This window comes from Macaca fascicularis, chromosome 7 (genome assembly GCF_037993035.2).
Source record: "Macaca fascicularis isolate 582-1 chromosome 7, T2T-MFA8v1.1".
Taxonomy (NCBI): Eukaryota; Metazoa; Chordata; class Mammalia; order Primates; family Cercopithecidae; genus Macaca; species Macaca fascicularis.
In genome coordinates this window covers 37,122,442-37,149,955 of record NC_088381.1, presented here as the reverse complement: position 1 = coordinate 37,149,955, position 27,514 = coordinate 37,122,442, and the positions used below count along the sequence as shown (strand labels likewise).

Here is a 27,514-nt window from a genome sequence, read left to right as displayed (position 1 = left end):
TCCCGAAGCATTCATTTTATAGAGATAGAGAGGAAAAGTTCAGAGATTGAGCTGTGCTCCAAAGGAAGTTTGGAAAAACGTTTTCTATATATTATAAGTTAAAGAAATGCTTTGTGGTTTGAGAAAAATCACACTGTACTTCCACACAAATAACATACATATCGGAAATAAAATGCTTACATTAAATATTAATTTAAGACTATCAAAATTCACACTGGCACATGTTCACTTTCTCTTTCCTTTACTAGAAGGTGCTCTATGGTTACCTGCTACCAACACAAACCTGTGTAAAGTGCAGTATTGCTGCTGTCCTTTTATAGGTGCTGCTGTGGCACGACCAGGTCTGCATATTCTCAGATCCCAGAGCCAGCACCAGATTGCGATGAAGTTTCCACAAAAATGAGGGCAATCCATTGTAAAGCTGCCAACTTTATTTAAGAAATAAAGAAGAGTGCGTCCTTCCTACTTTTGGGGTATTGAAATGTTGCTTTCTTTTATGAATTAATGGTAATTGAAGATGGTGGCTGTGGGGTTTTTTAAACACCCTTTTTGGATCAGATTTAAACTTGGCAACAGTATATTGATCTTCTCACAATTTCCCAATTTCCTTTTCTTTTCTTTTTGGATTTTACTGGCCTGCAAAATCCAGTCTCTGGAAAACATCGGTCTATGGCTAATTCTGTCCATATGGTAATAGAGAGAATGCAGATAATCACCATTTTTAGCTCAAAGTAGCAAATCCCTCCCCTCCCAAAACTTGTGCCTCAGCTAATGATAAGTAGGACACCCGATGCGTGTGAGTTGTATTTCTCCCTCCACCCTCTAATAGGAGTCCTAAAATTAAGCCACAGAAGGTCAGAAAAGAAGGAAGCAAGGGGAAAAATAATAATAATAAATAAACCAGCTGGCTAATGGACTCAGTGTCGATGAACAATGAATAGAAGTATGTCCTATCATTATTTGGAATATACTAAAAAATTATTCATTATGTATTTAAAATTCGAATTTAACTGGGAACTCTGCATTTTCTCTGGCCAACCTACACCCAAGTCTATCTGACCCATTAGAAAATACATAGGTCGTGAAACATGCATTTAAGTAGCTCCTACACATACATGGTTATTAATAAAATACTCTTTTGGTTCTCTTGGGGCTTTCTAGTTTTCTTGTCTACGTGTGAAATATTTAGATTATTTGGTTCTTATAAAAGTATACCCACCTTCTATTAAACCCGGAGAAGAGTAAAGCAAGTTAACTCGCCCCCGGTTGGCTTACCTTATAAAGGAATTGATAGCCAGTGTTTACAAGCAGGCCCGGCCATGTCACCCCAGCAGCCCACCTGTGAGCTGGCTTTCCAGGTGCTGCAGAGTAATTCCCTGTAACCCACACTGAAGCTTCAGGATCTGAAAGTTTGTGGGTGGGAAGTGAGGAAAGCCAGGATCCTGTGAGGCTGCCCTTAGCCGTACTGGGCATCCGGCCAGCACACTTATTCTTTGTTTCTTGTTTTCCCCTCTGATGTTAAAACTAATACAAAGTTAAAAGCTCTACTTTTTTTTTTTTCCAGTATTCTACCTGGCAAATGCACAGTCCCCCACCTTAGCACAAAACAAAAGTAATAATAAAACTGTCAAGTAGTGCCAGTAACCTCTCTGGTAATATTTGCAGGCAAATAACTTTCCATCTACAAAGCTGACACCTATTTTCTGTTAGGGAAATGAATTGATATGAGCTGGAGATTGGCAGGGAAGTAGGAGTCTGGGTCAGATACCCGGTGTGCATTTCATTAAAATGCCTAGGAATGTCGATGGTGTTTTTTCTTTTCCTTGACCACCTCAAGGTTGTTATAGAAGTAATATGAGGGGGGAAAATGTGAACAGTGCTTATACATTGGAACACATGGGAGCAAAAATCAAAATGTGGAATCAGAGGCAGTTTTAGTGGTCCGTCAGTCACATAGCCCCAGATGGGCTGCTCAGGATTGGGAAAAGAAAGCTGGGTTAGAAAGTCTCATGCTGCTGGCCAGGCGCAGTGGCTCATGCCTGTAATCCCACACTTTGGGAGGCGGAGGCAGGTGGATCACCTGAGGTCAAGAGATGGGGACCATCCTGGCCAACATGGTAAAACCCCATCTCTACTAAAAATACAAAAATTAGCTGGGTGTGGTGGTGAGCGTCCATAATCCCAGCTACTCGGGAGGCTGAGGCTGGAGAATCGCTTGAACCCAGGAGGCGGAGGAGGTTGCAGTGAGCCGAGATTGTGCCACTGTACTCCAGCATGCTGACACAGCAAGACTCCGTCTCAAAAAAAAAAAAAGGTCTCATCCCGGCCCAAATGCCATCTACCAGTGTGACTTTGGGCAGTTTGTGTTGTCCTCTGCCCATCAGTTTCCTCCTTTGCAAAGGAAGGGCTTGGACAGGCTAACACCTGGGCTGTCTGTTAGCCCTATATCTCTAAGGAGGTACAGAGGAGAAAAGGAGTTCCTGAGCTGTATATGAGGTTCACCCACTTACCTGCTGGGACTTTAAAGGCTATAGATTTGAAATAACAAAGACACCCTCCTTGGTTTCTTGGTCTGACTTTCAGAAACACAAGAGCAGCCATTCTTTTTGCCTTTCACTGCCCACTCCTACCTTGTCAGAAGACAGTTGGTTGGACCATGTGCTTGATCCTCCCAGGAGCCTGGTGAGCTCCATTGCTAATGGTTCCCTTGGACGCTGTACACACAGGTCATTGTTATCTTTCTTTTTCAAAGCTGTTACTTAGGTTGGATGAAAAATAGCAGACTTCAGCCATCGTGATTATTTATACGGGCATACAAAGATGAGACACACCACTCTTCTTGTTACTAAATCATACTCTGGAGTCTCAGAGTTTCTTTGCCATATGCTTTCCAAGGCTTTTCCTGCTGGGCTAGTTCTAGACAGAATCTGTATAAAACACTGCCCTTTTGGTCAGCAGTTCACAATGAACTTGGATGGGAAAATATATACTTTCCGAATCAGGGAATGTATATCCTGATTCTGTCCTTTGCATCAGTGTAGAACTCATGGTGGAAAACATCAAAGATTTCTATGGGGTTCTTTCCATTCTGAGCCCTGAAGCTCATTATTTCATTTTTCCAGGTTTCCTCATGTGATGGCTGTCCTTTATCATAGCCCGATAGCCAAATCATACGTCTTCATTTTATCTTTGTTATTCAGAAGTATTCACCAGAGTTCCCTTTTTCTTCTTGGGTTTGTGATAACACCATGGAAGTTAAGCTGGGTTCCACACTTGCCTTCCAACAGCTTTTGTGTTACTTTCATTCGTGGAATACATTCTCAGTGTTGATTTATGCAGACACTCCTATAGCCCTTGCGTCTCCCTTGACCTCAGTTATTCCTAATCCCCGCATCTTTGTCCTGTGAATGCTGGCCGGCCTTTCCATGATGGAAAATCACTGGATGACCCATACATCTGTGCAGCCCACACCTAGTACATTGCTGGCCTTTGCTCAAATTATGCCACCCCATTTGGGATGACCTGACACCATTGTGATCAGTCTGATGACCTGGCAGCACCCCATCTGCCTACCCAGTTCAGTCTTGCTCCATTTCAGTGCCTCTTACAGCAACTCCTCACGTATCTTCTTGTCACTGTCTCATGCCTTCTCAGTCTCAGCCAACATCAGCCCATTCATTGATTCACCTAGATAATTTGAGAATCACTATGTGCTCTGCCAGGGTGAATAACAAAATACAGTTCTTGCCCTCAAGGAGCTTAGACTGTAATGAGAAAGACAGACAATAAAGAATAAACAGTCGGCCGGGTGCAGTGGCTCATGCCTGTAATCCCAGCACTTTGGGAAGCTGAGGTGGGCAGATCATGAGGTCAAGAGATGGAGACCATCCTGGCCAACATGGCGAAACCCCGTCTCTACTAAAAATACAAAAATTAGCTGGGTGTGGTGGTGCATGCGCCTGTAGTCCCAGCTACTCGGGAGGCTGAGGCAGGAGAATCGCTTGAACCCGGGAGGCGGAGGTTGCAGTGGGCTGAGATCATACCACTGCACTCCAGCCTGGCAACAGAGCAAGACTCCATTTCAAAAAAAAAAAAAGAATAAACAGTCAATCCTTATAAACATTGACAAAGCTATGAAGAAAACAATCATTGGGGTGCTGTGAGACAGAGTGGCAGGTGGAGCCTATCTTAGATAGTGTAGGTCTGCAGAGGTCGCATTTAAGCCAAGGCCTCAAGAATGAGAAACCTGCCAGCCATGAGAGAAGCCGGGTAGAAATACTTCTGGACTTCAGGCTCAGCATGTGAGCAGACCCTAGCTCAGGGAAAAGCTCCTTGTGCTTGAGAACTAAAAAGGGACTCTCTAAACCCACCCCCTTTCCAGACACCTCTTTCGCACAGATGCTGACTTCAACTGTTCATTCTGATTAATTCATCTCCTGAGCTGCCATAGGTCATTCTCTGGGTTTTCCTTACTTGACACTTGGGTGCATACTGTCTTTTATTATTCAGCTGTGTGGAAGATCTTTACAGGACTTGAGTTCCTTTCTTCACCTCTCCAAGGGCATCAGTCAGGCTTCTATTTATATAGAAGATGCTGAAGAAATACTTGAATTCTATTCAGTTCAATAAACATTAATTAAATGCCTGGTCTGTGCTAGGTGGTACATGCTGGGTATTTAATTCAGTGCTGGTGTTTAAAAATAACCAAGCCTGGGCAAGATGGCAAGACCCTGTCTATATTTTTAAAAATGTAAAAATTAGCTGGGTGCAGTAAACATATCTATGGGAGGCTGAGGCAGGAGGATCCCTTAAGCCCAAGAGTTTGAGGCAGCAGTGATTTATGACAGTGGCACAGCACTGCAGCCTGGGTGACAAAGCAAGACCCTGTCTCCAAAAGAATAAATAAATAAAATAAACAAACACCAGTCTAACCATGAGAAAAACATCACACAAACCCATTAAGGGATATTCCACAACACTGCTGACCAGTACTCCTCAAAACTAGCAAGGTCATCAAAAACAAGGAAAGTTCGAGAAACTGTCACAGACCAGAGGAGGCAAAGGAGACATGACAGCTAAACATAATGTGAGATCGGATGGGATCCTGCAACAGGAAAAGGGCAGCAGGTAAAAACTAGCAAAATAAACTGCGAAATAAACAGTAACATACCAATGTTGATTCCTTAGTTGTAACAAACATACCATAGTAAAGCAATATGTTAACCAGATAATAAAGTCATAAATAAAGGAACTGTCTGTACTATTTTTACAACTTTCTGTAACTCTGAAACTAACCCAAAATAGTTTATTTAAATTAAAAAATAAATAAATAAATAAGACATGTTCCCTGCTCTCTATAAGCTTATACTCCAGGAGAGGAAACACACATCTAAACAAATATTTGCAACTCAGTATGATAAGGGTAACAGTAGAAATGTATGCCAAGTACGAAAGTAGTCCATTTGAAGGCATGATTATCTCAAATTTAGGGAAGAAATCACTGAGGAGGGCAATGCCTGGAGCTGGGTTTTGAGGGATTAATAGGAGTTTGAAGAATGTGAAAGACAAGCTTGGAAAAGGCTAATTTGAGCCTAGGAAAGGGCATTTAACAAAGCATGGAAATTTTTCAAACTATTTGGTATTGAAAGAGGGAAGAAATAAAAGAAAAGAGAGGAGCCCAGCTTTGGAATTTAGTCACCAGTTATGGGAGACTTGTTAGTAACCTCATTGTTTGTGGCTGGGATTCCACTGCCCATGGCAGCAGATTCACAGGGCCTCTGAGCATTGTCCCCCAGACTCCTCCCCATCATTCTCCACCCCGCTGTTAGAGCCATCTGTTTGGTCACCTTGGACTCCATGGTACACTGGGGCAAGGCACAGCCCCCGTTTCTGGAGGCAGATGGATAACCAGGAAAAGGCATGAATGAGGGGACCCCAGGAGGCAGTGACTTAGAGACTGAGGCAAGAGTGCTGTGGTCAATCACGGGTCATTGTCTTTGAACTGGACAGGCCAAAATGTCTGCCACACCCACACCTGCAGGTGAAGGAGCCAGAAGGTAAGAGCCACTGAGAGCAAGTCCTTTGTTCTGCTGAACACTGTGTACCCTCCCTCCACCGCCCACAACCCAATGTCTGGCTTTAAGTCGATTTTCCAAGGATATCTGATGAGTGAAGGAAAAGATGAAGCCCATGAGGACTGTTACCCTCCATCCACACAGGAATGAATCAAAATGGGAACCCAAGGTAGGATGCCCAAGCCAAAGGTCAGGAGGTGACCAGTGAAGTGGTTGGCCTCCAACAGGATGACCTCTCAAGTCCTCTCTTGGGGAAATCTGAACAGGAGGAGGCAGTTAGGCAGCAGCTGAAGCACAGAGATTTGAGGTGGAGAAGGTCATGAATCCTTCTGTAGAAGCTGCTGTTTTTTTTTTGTTTTTTTTGTTTTTTTTGTTTTTTTTTTTGAGACGGAGTCTCGCTCTGTCGCCCAGGCTGGAGTGCACTGGCCGGATCTCAGCTCACTGCAAGCTCCGCCTCCCGGGTTTACGCCATTCTCCTGCCTCAGCCTCCCGAGTAGCTGGGACTACAGGCGCCCGCCACCTCGCCCGGCTAGTTTTTTGTATTTTTTTAGTAGAGACGGGGTTTCACCGTGTCAGCCAGGATGGTCTCGATCTCCTGACCTCGTGATCCGCCCATCTCGGCCTCCCAAAGTGCTGGGATTACAGGCTTGAGCCACCGCGCCCGGCCGAAGCTGCTGTTATAAGGAAGCAAAGTCTATGACTGAACTCAATGGTGGTGAGTGAGTCAGTTACTATCAGAACTGAGAGGCGAACATCCAGGGAAAGTCAGTAACCTTAAGACAGAGAAACGGTTCTGACCAGGGACAGCAAGAGAGCAGCAGATTTTCCCCACCCTGTTTCTGTGGGGCCCACCCACTCTATGGTGACAGTGACCTCTACAAGCCTAAATGTCCTATAAAATGGGGGTAATGACAGCGACAGCCTCATGGGTTTATGATGGGGTTGAAAGGAGATAATGCACACAGAGCACTTAGCACCATGCTGGGCAGCTAAGTACTTCATCAATGGTATTTTTGAGGTTGTTGTTTTATTACTCTTATTAAATTCCATGAGAACGCGTTTACTCGTATTGCTCCATGTGCATTCTTGCAAGAATCATCCTTTAGTTTGGTGAGTCTTTGTTCCTTGCAACAACAACAACAACAAAACCCAAATTTCAGAACGATCCCTGGTCAGAGTTGCAGGAACTATGAAATATGTCTGACACAGCCCCGTGGAGGCCCTAATCCCTAGGGATCATTTTCCCTGTCCATCCCAAGAGGGGAATTCCCTGTATGCTCAGGTAGATGTTTGACAGTGAATGGTATAGCTTGCGGGCTTCCTGGTGTGGGGAGGCTGAGCTCAAACAGACACCAGGCTACCCACCCTGGGTTGAAGTGTGGGGAACTAGAGAAGTCGGAGGCAGGGAAAAAGTCATGAGCTAACACAGGCCAAGCATTCCTGGCGTCGCTTGGGGCTCCCTGAGGCAGCAGGGTGCTGAGAAGCCTGTCCCGGCTAAGGAAGGAAGAACATGGGAGCTCTGAAGATACACCTCATCGACCCCCATCCCTAGAAAATGTTACAAAGCTCATATTTTCACTTCGTTGTTTAATCAGTGGTTTCATACACATTACCATTAATTTGTTTTCTGAATAGGACACATAGGTACGTGATACAATATTCAAAAGATACGAAAGGATATAAAGTTAGAGGTGTCAGCCCTATGCCTTAACCACAGTTACCAATTTCTTATGCAGCCTTCTGAAAATCCTTTCTATGAATATATTAGCATGATGAATTCAAACATACATATTCAAATATATCTGTTTGTATACACTGTTCTGCATCTTGATTTTTTTCAATTCACACCACATCTTTAGAGATAATTCCATAGCAATTTTGTACAGAATTTCCTTGTTCTTTTTAACAACTGTATGATATTCCATTTTAACGATACACCAGATGTTATTTAATCCCCTACTAATACATTTTTAATTTGTTTTCAGGCTTTGCAAATACAAAAAAAGCTACAACGAATATCCTCAAACATGAACCATTTTGTACATATGCAGATAGAGGTACAGGATAAATTCCTAGATGCAGAATAGCCAGGACAATGGTAAATGCATTCATAGTATTATTGGACATTGCGAAGTGGTCGTTCATGGAGACTTGGCCAGTTTATGTGGCCACCAATAACGTATGTGAGTGCTTGTTGCCCTACAACCTCAACAGACATAATGAATGAGTTTTTTACCTAACAAAACAAAAAAAGATTTGTTTTTGTGGCAAATATAAACATGGACAAAAGCCTTTTTTCTGTTTTTTTTGTTTTTTTTGTTTTTTTTTTCCGAAGCCCAGTCTGTGTCTTTCTGTATGTCGCTCTCTCTTAAGTACATGCACACCCACAATCCCTTGCCCTGTCTCCATTGGAGCTTGGTTGAAAAGCTTTAATCTAATTATTTCTTTTCCACATTGTAACAGGTTTTAGTCTTTGGTGGTTTTAATTTGCAAACGAAGAAAAGTAGTTCTTGGGCAAGTGTTTTCACTAAGCCCTACATTTCCCAGTGTAGGGGGTCTTTAAAGCTTCCAGAAGCGATTGTTGCTCTCCAAATGCCAGGGCCCATTTCTTGGTTAATTTTTCCAACGCCTTGATAATACTGAGGGGAATGATACTGGGGTTGCTAATGCTCAGTATTTACAGAGCTTCTTTGTCTGAGATCTCAAAGCACTTGACAGCATTAAATCATTGTTCCCTTGGCCCTCTCAAAAGCATCTTTGAACACAGATGGATGTTAAACAGAAATGAAAGCTGTGCTTTCTATCCAGATTGCCTGAAAGGTGACCAGGAAGAAAATACCAACTAACCAACATAGTTTCTAGCCATAGTAGCATGTCCCTTTATTTACCTCAAACAATTTACCTTTTGTAGATACATTTCCAATGAATAATTGTGTGTGTGTGCGTGTGTGTGTATACAGCAAATATATATATGCAGCAAATGGAAGAAGACCTCTTCCATACACGTGGTAAGGAGGTTAAATTATATCAGGGGGTCGTGTCCCTGGATTCAAAGGAAGATATGCTAAGGTCTTTAGGCCTCTTGACTCACTATGGTCTAAGTCTCTGCTAGTCTTTTCTATTGGATAAAATGTATAACTATGACCCAACATTGCTTCCAGTGGCCTAGGAAAAGAAAGGAGGAAGAAAGGAAGGGAAGAAGAGAGGGATTTAGCGAAAAAAAAAGAAGGAAGGAAAGGGGAAAAAAATAAAAACCCTAATTCAGATCTGATGTTTCTTTCCAGTGTTGAATAATATCTTATAAATAGAAAGCCCAGCCTGGCCTCATGCATAACGTTTGATTCCACCAGTGAGTAATGTTCCTATAGAGTATTTCTGTAGTCACCACACCATAGGCCTCCCCACCCTTTCCCACCCCCTACTCTCCACCTGCTCCATATCCTACCCATTCCATACACAGAATTTCAACCTTCAAGCAAGAATTTTAGTGGGAAGATGTTGGCAAATACTATGTCATATTTCAGATACATAAACCAAGTCACAGAGAAGCTATGACTTATTTAGTGATAAAGAATCTATGTTAGGCACACATATCTCAAACTGCATCTCCTGGGTCAAAAACGATCAACCAATAGTTTTGATTTTAAAAAATTATTTAATGCATAAATAACACTGAACATCAAAATAAAAGTAAACGTTACTGCAGTCCTGCCACCCCACCGAATCATACTGCTTTCATCTACCTCCATATCCTTTGTCCATATTCACATAAAGTGGTAACCAGAGCCTATAGCAACATAATATTGTGGGCAAGAGCCTGGCTCTGGAGCCTAGCCTCCTGTGCTTATATCCAATTCCACCATTGACTAGCTGGGCCTTAGTTCCCTCGTCTGTTAAATGGGAACATTAGCAGTACCTACCTCATGGCGCTTTCATGGGGGAATCAATGAGATGTCCATGTTAAGGAGTTAGCCAAGTGCCTACAGTATAGTCAGCACTTGGTAAATATTAGCTGCTGCTCTTATTATTTTTAATTTTTGCTTTCTGCTTTTGAAAATGTAACATAAGCAAGTACGATAGAATTGTAGTTGCTGATAGATCCCAAATCCTTGCTAAGCTGACTGCCCCCTCCTGGGCATTATTAAAGAATTTTAAATATTTTAGACTGACCACTCTCTAGATTCCTAGGGGTCGCTCCACTGCAGAGAGGCAAGCAACATCTTTTGGGCCCTTCTCTTTCAGGGACTTTGCAGACCACACCTGTGATGGGCTTCACTGCTATCCTGGCCCTTTTACAATAAATCTCAAGATTTCAGGGGAAAAAAGAAGGGAGTGAATGAGGCAGGACACACGGAAGACATGGCATCCTCAGGGTTTCCAGGGTCTCACTGGGTAGCTGTAACCTTGCAATCAAAGATTATGTCCTGGCCGGGCATAGTGGCTCATGCCTGTAATCCCAGCACTTTGGGAGGCTGAGGCGGGTGGATCACCTGAGGTCAGGAGTTCAAGACCAGCCTGGCCAATATGGTGAAAGCCCACCTCTACTAAAAATACAAAATTTAGCCCGATATGGTGGCGCATGTCTGTAGTCCCAGCTACTCAGGAGGCTGAGATGGGAGAATCACCTGAGCCCAGGAGGTGCAGGTTGCAGTGAGCCGAGATTTTGCCACTGCACCCCAGCCTGGGTGACAGAGCAAGATTCCATCTCAAAAAATAATCGTTTTAAAATTATGTCCTGAGTATTGCTGATCCTTTTCAGAATGATGGTAATAAAAGGCATTGGCATCTTGGTATTTTATTTCTTTCTGTTTGTTTGAGACAGGGTCTGGCTCGTCACCCAGGCTGGAGTGCAGTGATGCAGTCTTGTCTCACTGCAACCTCCGCCTCACTGCAACCTCTACCTCCCAGGCTCAAGTGATTCTCCCATCTCAGCCTCCCGAGTAGCAGGGACCACAGGCACTCATCACCATGCCCAGCTAATTTTTGTGTTTTTAGTAAAGACGGGGTTTCACATGTTGCCCAGGCTGGTCTCAAATTCCTGAACTCAAGCGATCCGCCCACCTCAGCCTCCCAAAGTGCTGGGATTACAGGTGTGAGCCACCGTGCCTGGTCCCCACCCTTTACTCTTTTCCAGTGTAGATTTCCTAGGAACATGGTCTTTCTCTTCCATGACCACAGTACAATGATCATAATCAGGGAATGTAACATTGATACAATACTGTTCTCCAACCCACAATCTGTTTTTGTATTTTCAAAGCCTCGCTTAAAAAGCAGGTGTGGGACAAAGATGATAAATGTACATCACAGCCTAATTAGGCCAGTTGTTCACCTGGTGACCTCCCCACTGGAGTCATTCTTCAAAGCCCAGCTCTAACAAGGCACCCCTGCAAGCCTGTGCAGGCTGCTGTCCCCACCTGGCAGAAATAATTCTCTGCCAGGCAGCTCTCTGTGTGTGCCCCGGTTATAGCCCTTCATGTCATATAGCAACAATTTACTCTCTGGCTCCGCAGTGGACTATGAGCTTCTCTGAGTTTCCAGGGCCTAGTTGGGCAGCTGACAGATAATTGGTGCTTAGGAGATGTTTGTTAAAAAAAATGGATGGGCAAATAGACAAATGGAAGCCTCTGGTGGGTTGAACTTGATAAAGAGGTTTTTTCTTAAAAAAAAAAATCTATTTGATGAAAGTTCAGAGATACACAATTCAGTGAGTGAAATTATGAGTTCTTCTTAGGAACGTCTCAGGGCAAGGAAGACATTGTGTATGGGATCTTGGCTCATGCCTCACTGCCACTCCCTCAAACTTTTGTCTCTTCCCTCTACACCAAAGCATAGTAGCTGCTGAAAGAATACAGTTATGCTCAGGAAGCGTGTATAGACTAGACTCCCCGAAGAGCCAGTGCCTGTGAGCATAAGAAACACAGCCCGGGATTGCAGCACTTGGCAGCCCTGAGCTTTCCATCATTCCTGCCACGTTCGCACACAGTAACTTTCCGTGCCGGCTCTGAGCTGCTACTGGGAGGCGGAGCTCTGGGCTGTCCCCCTCTCCCCAGCAGCCACCAGCGCCAGAGTGCCCCGCAACTGTGCCTTAGGCTAACCCGAAAAGCCACACATCCCAGACCTGGGAGCACTCCAGCTAGCTAAACGAGTTTGTGGCAGAACCTGGTAACTCCCAGGGCCTTTGAACTGGAGTGTGGAGCTTACTGCTTTCCCAAACGCTTCTCCTGGAAGGTACTGTCACCAGCCAGCCCCTTTGTCCCAGCTGCTGCTCCCTCCCAGGTCCACTGCTGGTGCAAGTGTCACAAAACAGACAGTAGTTGAGTTCAGCCTTTATTGAGCAGCTACTCTGTGGCAGGTACTATGCTAGACTTGGATATTACCACGTTACTTAATTTTTATTTTCGTTTAAAAACACATAGCATTTGCTGCCTGCCAGACACTGTTCTAACCACTTTGCACATATGAACTCCTTTGATCCTCATGACAGCCTATGAAGTAGGTTCTATTATGATTTCAATTTTTTGGATGTAGAAACTGAAGCACAGAGAGATTAAGTCACTTAAAGGATGAAGATGGGGTCCCTGTCCTTATTTGAGCTAATACCATGATGTCTTTTTCCCTTTCACATTTTCTATGTTATTTTCACTTACTTTCCATTTGATGGTTATCTCAAAAATATTATTCAGATCCATCTATAAATATGCATTAATACTTCCTGTGCACCAGATATCCTGGGACTCTTGAGAAGTCTAAAGTAGATTCCTCACTCACAGAGTTTGGTTAGTTACACATCTATACTTTAGCAACAAAAGGAGATAGCGAGAGATGATGACCATGGGACCTTCAGGAGTTGAAGGGACGGGAAGAATCTTAGGGTTAGGAGTGGGATTGGGGAAGACATCAGAGAAGGTGGATGGAGCTCTTGGAAAATTGAATAAATGAACAGAGAGAATCAGCCTTGTGGACTACGGTTGTCTGTCCATTGAGGCCTGCAAAAGCAGGCAAAGATGCAGTACACTGTTTGCAGAAAGTGCCTCAAATAATGCCTGTGGTTCTGGATCTTAAAAGCATAAAGCCCCGAAATCTTGAGTGGTTTGGTGGACCTGAAAGCTCCTGAGCCACAGTAAAGTGGTCAAGATGGCTGATCCTCGTGCGATAATACGTTATGACTCATTATGATAAAGTGGCGATACAGAAAATGTGGGGACCAACTTGTAGGCAGAATTCCAGCTTGTATGCAGACAGATTTCGATGCTATGGGATGAGGGGAAGGAGGGAAGCAGCTAATGTGTTTAGTGTTACAGGATTACTACTAAATTTCTCAATTGACTTATATGTTATGATATTCCTATGCAATAAAATGTTCAAAGATTTTAGAAAACAAATCCACATTTCCTCAGCCCTGATGATTATGAACAGACGTAAAAGGCATCATCATGATACATCATCTGTGAATACGGGTTGCCGTATTTGTAGCCCCAAGATAGTCTGTCCCCAGATTGATCAAATGCAGCTGAGATGGCTGCTGACAGTGCATAAAACTAAATCCAATCCTCAATAATAGGAGGAGTCAGAACTTGTCTTTGTCTCCGAAGAAAGATGATCTGTTGAAGAATGTGTGTCAATTTTTGTAATCATTTTGTTACCACAATCATGCTTTAACTCGAAGAAAGCATCACTGAATTCTGGAGTGCACTTTACATTATGAAACATTACAGTAAGCAGCTTATGTCCAACATGATTGCACTTAGAGTTTCGTGAAGCACAAGAAGGGACAATCCATGTAGGATGCATTAGTGTAACTGTGTTTGCCAGGAACAAGTTTTAACCTTTTGCACAGCTGTTGAGGGAGAGGTGCCAGTATTCCCTGTGAGAATACCTGTCAAGTTTGCATTTGAACAGGGAACACCTAGTTTATGTTTTTGAAGACCACTCCCTTTTTAAGCTGAGTACCTTTGGGCATGTGTCAGCAGGAGGTGTTAAGGCAGATGGGAAAAACAAATGCATGAGCTTCAAACCCAGCAGCTTAGCAAGATTTGGAGAAATGGCAAGGCAGGAAAAGTTACAAAGAAATCGCCTATTCCCGTAACATAGAAATGTTGGAAAGTGACATTTGGAGAGTGAGAAGGGGTTTATCTTTAAAAGGTAAAACTCAAAGGAAAGATGACTTTCTCCTATCTTGAAATGAGAAAATACATTCATTTTTCTTTTTGTCATCAAAGTAGAGAGAACATGTTACCTATGTATCCTGCCTCTTATAAAGCTCCTGGAGAGTAAATAGATTTTTTTAAAGTTGTGTTCACATATTTTATAGTGAGTTGAAATTTGGTAGGGGCAACTATAACATGAAGTAGGTATCCTGCCTCCTAATATTTTAATCCAGTCATCCAACATTTGACACATTTTTGGGGCACTGCTGTGTGCCAGGTGCCTGGGGTGCAATACTGAACACAAAGGACAGGCTTCAAGATGTGTGTGTAAGGGATCTGTGTCACCACCTGCTACATGTATCTGTAGGGACTGTGTAGGTAGGCAGAGGTCAGAGAGGAGAGCAGTGTAGTGGAGGCTGTCCCTTGGCCTTGGCCAAAGTTGATTGAATCTTGAATGCTGGTACCCAAGCATTACTCTGTCACTGTTTCTGAGGATGGTGTTACTGTCAGATTCTTCGAGTCCCCAGTCACCTCTGCCCCACCTCCAGAACATAAGAGAAGAAAACCAGCCAAGTTAAGTGCTACTGGCCAAGAAAAGAAAGATACGGGTGACAATTAAAAGAACATCTGTTTAACACCTTATCTGCAGCCTGTAGTAGTCTATTCCTATCTGATAATTAAAAATTGCCCTCGGTTACAAGTCCCATTCACTTCTCTATGACCTCTTAGTTTTAAGAACCAGAGTTTGGCTTGCCAAGAGTACAGCAAACTTCTCGAGCACCTCTTATCCCTAGCTGCCTCTCTGTCTTTCCCCCATACCCACAGCAACACCCTGACATAGCCAGGCCCAGCCTCTGAAACAATCCTGCCCAGACTTTGGCTTAGCAACTATTGTCAAGAACTGGATAAACTGAGGCTTCCTTCCCACCACAGGGCAAATCTGCCCATTGCCAGGTTTGAAGTTCTTAATGAAGACCAGGCTGTGAAGAAGCTCACAGTTTTAGGTTTCTCTCTCTCTCTCCTCTCTCTCTCTCTGTGTATTTTTTCTTTACTCTTTCTTCCTTCCTGATGAATATAGCTCATCATCCACTGTGCTATGAATCTGTAACACACATTGAAATTGGCCAATGACAGTTCTGCAGGCAGTCCCTCTGGGGGAGTCTATGGATAGGATGTTCTCCAAGAGGAATTCTCACTGTCACGTTCTGCCTCTTGAGCAGTTGCTTCCTCAGACCTTGCTGCCTTCAAAACTCAGTACAGAGTTCAGCCTTTGGTCCTGCGTTTCTGTGGTAAAAATAGGGCCCCCAGATTTCAATGGACCAGGTACGATTTCTTTGCCTCAATTAGTGGATAAGCACTTATTGAAGACTGGGGCTGGGTTCTCTCCCTTGTATGAATGATTGATTGATTCAACAAATATGAGCAATAAAATGGCACCTACTGCATACCAGGCACTGTGATGGGCTCTGTGACTTTAACACTGAGCCAGACAGACACACTCCCTGTCCTACTGGGCTCACTAGTAAAGAAAACATATCATCATATCACTCCTGCCTCTGATAAGTTGTGCTAGGATAGAAAGGAGAGAAAGCCTGGGGCTAGTGTGTTGTCGTGGGCTTTTTTGTTTGATTGATTTCAGAAGCAATTCTATATTGTGCAAGTCTTCCCCCAAATGCATTGTCTTTTATATGAATCTTGCCCGTCACAGTAAAAGCATGTACATGAACTCTTCTTCAATGTATTTTCTCTGAGAACTCAACCTATTACTTACAGAGGTAGGTGTGAGGCTGGTCTGAGAACAAGGGGGGTTTTGAGGACCATGGGGTTTCCTACAGCCTTTCCCCTGACTCAGCAAACCTTGCGGCTAGTCGGGCTAAACCTGGATGTACCTCAACCACAGAACGCAGGTGTGGTCAGTCTTATTTGTGCAAAGCACAGGATTACTCGGGGGAAATCAGTTCATTTGTACCTGAGAAACTTTCTTTCCTGAGCTCTTTCCCTGAAATGTAGTTCTGACATGTTTGGGGTCTGTTTCAGTGCCAAGATCCGAATTTCCTAAACCCCGTGACCCCTGGAATTCTTCACAACTTCCCCCAAACACCGCTTTGCTGCCCTTCCCAACTCTTGTTTCTTTCTGAGCCTTCACAAGGACTCAAGGAATATTTTCTAACTTTTGGTTCACAACAGATACCAGTAAAACAACAAACAAATCAAAATTTCTCAATCCTCACCAACCAATGACAGCCCGCGTGCAACTGGGAGGTTGCCTGGCAGGTGTGGGAGACGAGATTTTAATAGACAACAAGGTGAGAGATGAGAGGGCAGACGCATGCGCTGGCATTAGTCTCACACACACTGAAGACGCGTCATAGCACCACCCTGAGCACACACACCCTTATGGGATTTGATCAACACTTTTATGAAATTAACACTGTCAATTCACATGTTCCCTAATTTACCTTGCTCTTGGTTGATCCCCAAACCACAAATACATATGTGGGCGTAAGTTTGTGCATGCATACTTTAAACAGGACATAAAGTGTTCGATATGTGTGAGTGTATATAGGTGGACAAAGTTTGAGGTGTTTTGTAATGCTCTTCACACTGAGTTTTATAAGAGTCCAATAGAGGTGCATTTGCTTCTCCTGGAGCAATAGCACCTTTTGGAGGAACTAAATTCAGCACCCCCCAAATGAGACATGCCCATAACAATAATGCTTATAGGTTGCTCACATGTGAAGAGCAGGGTCACATGGGTGAATGGAGAGTGAGAAGACAGAGTTCTTTTTGAAGCAGCCCTCTCAACCTCCATCCACAGAACTCCACGCAGCTAAGGGATTTCAGGCGGCAGGGCCTCATCAGTCATTCCTTGCTCATTAACAAAAGGACTTGTCATCTGAAGAACTGGTTGCCATGCATTGATTGTTAGGAGTTCAGGACAAACAGGTTTCAGCAGCACACAAAGGTTTTTTGGCAAACAGAGAACATAAACAATTTCCTTATGAGCTGGGCTGGCAGGGAGCAGCTTCCCCGGACCTGGGCTATCGTGAGCTCACATTCTTCCTCCGCCCACTGAAGATTGCTCCCTGTCGGTTTTGCTGGGTAAACTCAAATCCCATTATCAGCCTTCTCCTCCCCGGCTGCTGCTGGAGCCCCCGGTACAGAGTTACCTGCTTAGCAAGCTCCTGATAAGTCCTGGGAGGCCCCATCTCTTGAAACTTTGGGGTGAATCTTCCCTCCCCTTCTCATTTTACACTTGTTGCAAGGTGAGGGTTAGAGATACCGGCTGGGGTGTTATTCTTTCCTATTACTGGTTTCCCAGATAAGATAGGCAAACCTTCGGGACTTAGAAGCAGTCGATCTCAGGGCTCAGTGGAGAACAGAAGCCACCCAGTGCCCCTTTATCTATATCCCCCAACCCCAAGCGTGGTCAGCATGGGCTATTACAGGATTCGAAATACAGGAATCAGAGCCATCAGCTCTGCCAAGTGCACCAGCACTAAGATGAAGAAACACGAGAGAGCATTAGGACTTGGGCAGCTGTGGATAGTGGCAGCTGATCCACCACGAGGTTCTAGGAGGCAGAAAGGGGGCCGTGTGTGGGGTGGTGCTGTTCTGTTTTCCCTGACAGCTCTTCAACCTATAGCTCCCTGAGCAGGCTGTTCTGGTCTCAACTTGAGCACATAAACCGGGATGGAGCCACAGCCGAGAACTTTATTAATTTATGGGAGTTCTTCTCTTTTCTGCTCCCTGTATTGAGAAAAGGTGCGTTATTTGAGAGCTTACTATGTTCTAGGCAGTTCATACGTATGTAAGCATGTCAGTGTCTGTCTGCATGTGCATGTGTATAATCTCATTTAAACCTTATGATAACCGTAAATATTAAGTATCCTATTTCTTGAGAAAACTGAGTTTCAGATGTTAAGCCATTTGCCCAGCACACATGGCTAATGGGTGGCAGAGATGGGTTTGAACCTTATTCTGTCACGCCCTGAAGACCTTGTTCTTTCTCCTGTGCCATGCTGCCCCCTCCCCGCAAGGGTTCATAGAACCAACGCAGAAGCCATGTCTTTATAAGCCAGATTGTCCGTGAACTGCATTCCAGACTCTTGAATGCTTTTCTTGGGATCGTCTCACCAGTGCGCCCTATGAATGCCTCTTTTTCTCAAAAATACACAGGAACAGTCCAAAAGAATCAACCTTAATGCTTTCTCCTACACAACTAGAACCTTCCAGAGGTTGCATTTGTACTGATTTGCCTTGCTGCTCCAACTTCTTTATTTCCATTTAGGGTCTACTATCTCCAGGTCTGCTCCCCTAAGCTGATGGCCCATGCTCCAAAATTGTCCTTCCTTCCTCCTCCCCAGCAGTCAATGCCAATGCTTGCATTTCCTCTGTACGATTAGGAGGAAAGTACTCCGTTAAGCCAACCGGTACTTAGCTTCCTGAGATATTATCTTTTTCAACCGATAGGCTTGGTAGCCTGTCCGCCTAAAAGGATGAATTTCTAATCACACAATTCTCTATTTTCCACTTAAGTGTTCAAATGTCCTATAAGAGTAAAGGATTTTACAAAGGAAAAAAAGTGACCATTTTTTTACTAATCTACCAAAAATATTTCCAGTTTTCCTTTTTTGTTTTTTATCATATACCTATATCATTTTCATGGTTTTGCAATTATGGCATAGACGCAATGTTGTTTTCTTTTTTCTCCACATAATTTCCCCATATCAGATATCAGTTGTTTGTCTGAAAGAAAGGTGACTGAGGTTGCAGCGGCAAATGTATTGTCCCATAAGGCCTTCCCATGAACTATCTACCTGAGATTTTGAGGGTGCCCTTTTACCAAATAGCAAGAAGAAAGTCTTTCTCTTTGACATTTTTTTTTTCAGGTGACTTTGTGGCTGTAATGCTCACACACACACACATACACACACACAGCGATATCAAATTGAGAGATTTTGTGGTTATTTTCTCTTACATATTAGTAATTTTTAGGATTTTCAAAAGAGTTCACAAAGAGATACTCATTTAATGAATGCCAGACATGCCTGGCAACCTGGTGGGCATTTTACAGCAAGTTATTGTATTTAATACATAGAACAACCCCATGGAAAGAAAGGTACTATTACCCTCACAGGTGAGGAAACCGAGGCTCCCAAGGATGAAGCTCCCTGCCCAACTAGCAAGGGACAGGACAAGATTCAAAGCTGGATCTGACTCCAAAGCTCTTTTTAATTTGTCACCAGACTTTCTCTCCTTAGAAAAACCTTCACTCTATAAGGGTTAGTCTACATGTCATTTCCAAGGCACACCACAGAGAATGTAACAAAGAGAGGGAAATAGAGAAGGTTTTATGGTCAAGTGACACCCCTGTATGTTACAGGCACACAGAGATATGAAACAAATGTAAATTTATTCAAATATTATGAGAGAGGCGGTTGTAGTGATACATGTTAACAGGAGACCTATTACTCATAATTGATTTTACTAATATTTTAGCATCTGACCTGTTTCTCTTAATTGAATTGAAATGACTTATGCAACACATTTGTTTTACTGACTTTGGAAAGATATAATCACCTTCACCTACACTTTAAATAGAATTAAAAAAAAAAAAATTCCTGAACAGTGGCCTTAAAGATAAGTTAAAAAATAGAGTTTTCTTCTCTAGGAAATGCCTAGAAAATTGCAGTTATTTTGTTTTAAGGAGGAAAAAAAAGAAAAGGCATTTTGCACAATGATCACTGAGGTCACCCTGAACGAAAATAAAATATGTCCATTAAACCCTTCCCAAGAATCACAGATTGAGTCACTTGGGAAAGTACTAGGAGACTGCTCTGCCCTTTTTAACTTAGTCAAAATTAGTAATTTCAAAGCCCTTAAAATATAAACTAATTTCATGTTTGCAGAAAATACTTTACCCCTGGGACAGAGTAAAACAGAGAGAGAGAAAAAAACAGAGAGAAAGAGATTCTTCTAGGTACAGAGGTGTCTCAGATTTCAGCTTCCGTAAGACAGCAGGCTTGTTCTACCAAACTGCAGAGAATGCCATTCTGCTGGGTTTGCTAATGCCTGGTCTAGCGATATACCAAGAATGACAATTCAGGAACATACCAGGGAATTGTTCGCGAAAGGAGGTAAAAATTACGACTCTAACCTCAGGCTTCAACTGGGCATACATCCACTAGTTTCTGCCTGGGGTTAGTTGAGGCTTGGAGGAACATGCCAAAATGAGGGGAGGTTCATTTTTGTTTTTCAAGTTGGCAGGTCTTGTCTTGGAAAGGAAGCAGAATTGGTATACCAGCTTTAATGGATTATAAGATGATTGGGCATTGGACAAGGGCACAGGGGAAAAAAGGCAAGCAAAAAGAAAAAAATTATTTTTGAGAACTTGCAAAAAATCAGTCTTGCTGGCCAATCCTGGCCCTAGGTTGACATCTGTTGTATGTTAGTTTCAAATGTGTCTGTTTCTTAATACATGATCTCAGAACTTCAGTGATAGCATCCAAGGAAAAATTAGAAAATGAGCTTGAGGAAACATTTCTCTGGGTTCCTTCTCCCTGTGCCCAACAGGGAAAGAGCCGATAGAAGCCCTGCCTAGTCTAACTTGAGGCCACCCATTGGCTGGTAGGACTAGGATGAAACATCAGCACCTTTAATGTGGGGTTGAAAAACGGAATGCCAGGAAGTTAAAAGGACTTAGGGGAAAATGTCCTTTGGCCTTCCGCTGCGTGACAGGATTCTGAAGTGGCAGCTAGTGAGCAGAGTAGACTCAGTTAGTCCAGTCAGAGGAAAAAAGCAGCAAAACCAGAGGACCAACATCAGTAATATCTTTGAGTGCAGTGATGAAAGAGTGAGGATGGCTCTGCCAGAAAGGCGGGTCTCTCCATCAGGTTTCCCAAAGCAGCTTGTGTCTAGGGCCAGCTCTCGGAGGAAAGGAGCCCTGCCTATTGATGGGAATTTATTGAGCACCTACTAGGTGCTAAGAGTTCTCTAGATTCCTCGTGCAAAGAAGACTCCACCTTTTTTTGCAAAACTCAAGATTATTTGAGGTAAAGATAGATGTTGATTTTGTTTTCTACCAGGACAAAGAAAATGCAGAACAGAATTATTAAAAAGATGCATTTTCATATCGCTAGAAAACTCGTAGTACATAAACACAGAAGACTTTAAGGAAGGTTAAAGCTATGGCAAATCGAATCCCTTTTTCATTCGACTCATGTCCTATTCTGGGGCTGATTCAGTCCTGGAAACATGGTAGGATATGAAATGAACAACCAAGGGTTAGAGACAGAAGATACTGAAACAAGGGTCTAGTCACTCCTGCTACGGAGGTTCCCTTGGAGATCTTCTGAGGTCTGAGAGACTGAACCCATTCAAGAGGAAAGAATTTTCCATTCCCCACTGTCTATGTAATAATACCCATCCTGGCAAAGTGAAGATAATTGAGTGGGAATAGAAATTTTATTTACCTCCAAATGCAAATTCCCTTTAACTTGTCCCTACTTAGAATACGTTCTTTCTCCCTTTGTTTGAAATTAAGAAAGACCACTGGCCCGTACACTTTAGGTGACATGACTTCTTAGCTTTATCTACTACGAACTTGTTATTATCTTCTGATTTTTCTACCTTGCACAAACCAAAACACTGTCAGTCCTGAGGAGTTATCGACAATGATCTGCATGAAAACAGAATCATTTTCTAAAGTCTCTATATTTTATCTCCACAATGCAATTTATCCACATGACACTTGAATGAAATTCAAAGTTTTTATTTGGATGGTTGCCCTGGATTGGACACTGTCCTAAAGAGACTCTCTGATCCTTTCGTGTTTTGTTTTGTTTTGTTTTCTTCTCTCCCTCTCTCTCTCTCTGATCTCAGTGTTATTGCTCAATTGTGCTGTTTCTATCACTGCCTACTTAGTAACAGCAATGGGGAACGAGCCTGAAAAGTGATCACCTATCATATATACATATATATTTTTCTTCTGCTGGTCTCATAGAAAACTACCAGTCATTTATTTCATCTCACTTATTGTCGATCAGTCCTGCATTTTTTCACCTCCTTACCATGATTTTCTTTGTGCTGTGGTTCCCAGCCACAGCCCGCTTCCTGCTGAATTAAACTGCAACCCAGACAAAACCAAAGAGCACATCTCTCCCAAAGTTCACTCAGAAGGTCACCCCTGGTGAGATGGACATTGCAGATGTGCTAGAAAGATTAGAGGCTGCTTTGATGAAACCTGCGTCTGTTCTTTGCTCCTGGTCCTCAGAGTGGAAGATCGGATGGATTGCCATTGCCTTGCATTATTTAAGACTTTTGATGAGCACCTCCCATCAAAATTCCCCACAGACCCTGGACTGTGTGTGTGTGTGTGTGTGTGTGTGTGTGTGACTTACACGACACTTTAGAATGATTGAGATGTTCAAAAGGACATTGCCACGTGAGCTCTTTGCAGGGCTCACATTCCATTAGGTTGCCCTTCCTTAAGGTCTCTTGGTGGCCCTTCTGTTCTATTTGATGGCAATTTCTGTTCATTCCAGATTGTATTAAATCTCTTTAGCAGCTTCAAACGGCTCTCTCGAGCTGCAATTTTAGCATGTGGGTGCTCATCACATCAGTCCTTGGACTTTTGTTATTTTTTCACGCCTTTGATGGTTTTCCTCCCTGCTTCTGTTTTCATTGGCTCCCACTTTCATCTCCACTGTCTGTTCTGCAATGGTGCTATCTATTCATTCGACAGAGTCCAGCCATTCAGCCCTCTGAAGAACAGGCCATTCCCTCACTTCTCTGTCCCCACTGTCTCAGTGGGTAGTCCATGATTTGTGCCTTTCATCAGGCAACCGTGGAGACCCCTCTTTGGGCAACCACTTTGGTGATAGGATGAGGATTCGTGTATCATGATTTCATTTTTATCAACCTGTTCTGTGTCTTCCCGTTTTGGGTTGAGATGCGGCGGCTTCTGTTATGGCAGGTATTTTTATAAATGGCTTTGTCTGTGATCATTGCGAATGATGAAAGGTAGGCCACCTCATTTCCATCTTATGGACTTTCCACAGATATATATTTATTGTCTCTTCCTAGAGTGTGACCAAATGATCAGAACATGGAGCAGGTATGAGACACTGAGGATTTTATTCCTGGGTCTGTCATTCTCTATACCTGAGACTTTATGTAAAAGTCATTTAACCCTAAGGCTGCCACGTTTCTGTTCCCTCTAAAATCCTTGCCATGAATGTTCCATGTTATTTTGCCTAATTAAGTATCTCACGTTTTAATTCAAAAGCCCTAGTACCTAATCATGGTTCTTTTCTAAATTAATTCAGCATTCCATACCAAGCAAATGGTGTTAAGAGCAACTATTTGGAGCAGAGATGCCAAATGATAATCCCTTAAGTGTGGAAGGAGGTCAGTTTTAGATTTAATCATAGGAACTCCTCCTTTCTGCTATTGGTAAGCAAATATGAATCAGCCTGCCTAGACCTCCCCACCATGTGAATGGATGACATATTAAAATGTACAAGAAAGATTTAATGAAATTAATGAAATACTGGGCCATAAAAATGAAGAGACATAACTGCAAGTATATTCTTAACTTCTAAGGTCAATGTCATGATAGACCCCGGGGCCCTTTGTAAACTGTGTGTGTTTCTCGGTCACACAGAAAGGACCAGAGACTGTAAAACCCCCATCAAATGACCAGGCTTGGTATATGCTCAACATCATATGATCCGGTTTACTGTAGATTGTCATGAGGCCTGATTTATTGCAATGTGTTTGGTGATTTATTGGTGGCATGTTGTTGAAGAGTCATGTAAATGATCTCTTGTGGCAGGAATGATTAGATAATATAAAAAATGTATGAACAGAAAGAAAGATAGAAGTGGTGACAAAAAAATCTTCTGAAGGAGAAGTAAAAAACAGCCTCCTGTTTCCTTTTCAAAGTCCTACCATGGAAAACTTTCCTTACACTTGCCAACCTGTGTTTCTCAAAATATAAATTCTTCAGGAACAGGAAATCAGTTTTCAATACTTAGCATGTTGCAACATGTAGTGAGCACTAGGGTGGGAGTCAGAAACCCCTGTTCAAGCCCCAGCTCTGCCATCAGCGGTGTGATCCTCTGAGCCAGAGGCCTCTCTGAGCTTCACTTACCCCATCTGTGAGTGGGAATGATTCCTGCCTGCCAGATTTTTGGCCATTTGTTTAAGTGTCAAACTTAGCCTTTCAGCTGCATTCTCATTAACAACAACATAATGATAATAACAACAAAATGTAAAAGCAACTTGGAGGTGGCCATGGTGACTTTAATGCAAAAAGTATTATTCTGCATCCAGGACAATATGTGGAGTGAAAGAGACAGAACACCCAAAAGCATCTGATCTCCACGTCCATGTCCAGGACATTCTCAGCAATAACGTCCCTTTCCTCCGTCTATGCGGGAGCCGAGAAAATTTAGCTCAGGACCCTCAGCTCCTGCCATTGTAGAGTCTGTACAATGTGTATCTAGCCTGGCAGGTGGAGAGGCAGCAGTTTCCATGCCTCTAACAAATTAACTAGTTTTCACGGATGTTTTGCAGCTGCCTTGGAAACGGGCTAGCAGTTTTGAAAAAGAATTGTTGCAGCCATGATAAAGGTATCGGTATCATGTGTGTGCATGGATAAAGCGTACTTTTCAAAACCTGTCACTTCACCTGCACTGAATAGAAACAACGCCAAGTTGTGTCTATGGCTTTCTTCTTTTTTTCCCCATTGAACTTGCTTTAACTGCTAATCTTTCTTTCTCCAGAATTCTGGCAGGTTAAACATTATTGTATAAATAGCATCTGCAACAAATACCTTCACAGAATGATATATATTTAAACTTGAGACCTGAACACTCATCATTCAAGTAAATATTTACAAAAACATTCTAGCTTTAAATAGGGGGAATGGGTTGTGTTTAAAGAGTTTTTACTTTATTGATATTTGGCTAATATTAGAATTAAATAAAATATCTGTGTAGAATGCAGGTGGCCTCCTATGGAACACTCTTTATTTTTCCAGTGTGCTTCAGAACATAGCTTACTGAAACAGGAACACCTAAGTCCTTGAGTGTAAGGTCTTACATAGTTAGGGTTATTATTTTAGGTATGTATACCATGTCACACATTCAAGGCATTATCAGAAAATGAGGTACATCATAAAAAAGTTAATTTTCTGCAGCATGTTTCTATAAGTGCCTAAACTATATCACTTTATAGGGGGAAAGGGAGCTTTTAAAATATATTATGTAAGTCCCTATCTTCTTAGAATTCGTGGGTTAATACGTCCTTCGTGATTCAAAGTCATTATAACCATTCATTATGATGGTGTGTACAGTATGCTGTAATACAGGATGCACTCAGAAACTCGGCAGGTGCGGTTGGCTCTTTGCCCCTATGCTAAATGGCTCCATGCTGCCTTACTTTTTGAGTTCTTATGTCTAACTTTTTATCATTTTTAAAAATCTCTTCCTTCAATATTTATTGTCTGTCTTCCCGCCTATGAGCACAAGTCTCTGTTGTGCTTCTGAAATATCTCCTGTATACTGGAAGTTCAGATATCAAGGTTGTCAGAATTATGTCTTACACGAGAGAAAAGAGCCTCAGAGTAAATATCGAAGGGATGCTTTTTAAAGCACATATACAAACTTTGGTTCTTGGAGTTTTAGTGGTATCTTTGCTGATCTTTCTTTCTTTCTTTTCTTTTTTCTTTTCTGTTTTTTCGGCTTCTATCTTCCATCTCACAAGGCTTTCATGTGAGAGATGTCTGATTGAAAAGTATGATAGCAATTGTTTATACTTCTCTGATAGCAGTTCTAAATTAGTATTTCTTTAGATAACCACTTGCCTTACTGGAAACTGCGTACCTTCTACTAGTGTTAGTTACAATTTTTGGTGCACATTCAAGAATAGGACTTTTTCCTTTTAACTATCTTTTTCAAACATTTCACGTAGTGCCTCACCCAAAGTCTGCTCTGAGAAAATATATGATGATTAACTGAGATTTAAAAATAATTATCACACACAAGCTACATACAAATGAAACTTTCTACAAAGTACACTGGTCTTTCATGTTCTAGAAAATGCTTCTGTGCTTCTCACATCTTGGTTTAAAAAAAAAAAAAAACAAGAAAGACCAAGTTGAGCATAAATGATAAAAATAATTTGTAAGGGAGCTGAAAATAGAACTCTTCGTAGATATCAATTCCAAGTACATTGCAGCTTTCCTATGGGATTATTTTGTTGCTGGAAGAATTTGTAGCTCATAATTAGGAGCCCTTTATTCATTCATTCGTTCCAACAATAGCATTTACCGAATGCTCGCTGGGCCCCACCAGGGATGCACAGGCATATCAGACACAATCTCAGGAAACAGACATTTTGGCCAGAATTTGAAGGTTGCTGTGAGTCAGAGCCCAGCTGCCATATGTTAGAAACATTCCTCCAGTTAAAACTGAAAGCTTTAAAGTGAAGCTTAACTTGTTTTTTCAAGCTAGCCTTGATTCAATTAGAACAATCCCAAATATTTCATGTTCTGGGAAGAAATCTGGAGAAGTGGTGTCATAATGTTTTCCTGTTCACTGACAAGTCATTCAGTAGCCCTGTCCAAGATCATTTAAAATAGCCTGGGAATAATCCGAAGTGATGTGCCTCTGCGGAAAACACTTGGAGGATGCCTGTCGGCAAATGATGTTTTAAACCGTGGGTTTGATTTAGAACCGTTGTCAGGTTCCTAATGACAATTTATATGTTTTAAAAATGTCGTCTCCAGAAAAGTTAATATAAATGTAAGTTAGGAAACAATGAAAGTTTCGTATAATACAGTCATGATTGATTCTGTGGTTTTACTTATCTGTTCTGCTTTGTAATCAAATATACAAACTTTCCATCTCTCCCTCCCTGCTATTAGCTTGCTTTGTCAGTGAGTCATCATGTTTTGCTTCTATTAAAGACCAATAATCTTAAATCGTGTCATTAATCATATCTGATCATCGTAATTTTGTAAGAAAATCATTTGTATAAATTTTGAGTGAAGTAACCTTATGCATTGTTTATGTAGTTTCTTTCCACTATACTTTAACATTTAGATTACGTTGTTAGCCTTAGTTATATGCGGGAAGATTGACATCGTTTTATAAAAATTATTGGTTTTTATTGCCTTGAAATCTGAAGGGATACAGTAGGTTTTTGTAAGAAAGCATTTCAGACAGAATCATAATAAGCTTCTTAACTAAATGTCCTTGTTTGTCTAGGAGTGTTTGAAAGAAA

General features: G+C 42.3%; 1 protein-coding gene across 1 annotated transcript in view; it reads left to right on the top strand.

Moving 5' to 3' along the window:
* The window catches only part of RORA (RAR related orphan receptor A), a 771,401-nt gene that overhangs the window by 625,688 nt on the left and 118,199 nt on the right, over positions 1-27,514 (top strand). The gene's annotated exons all lie outside the window — the stretch shown is intronic.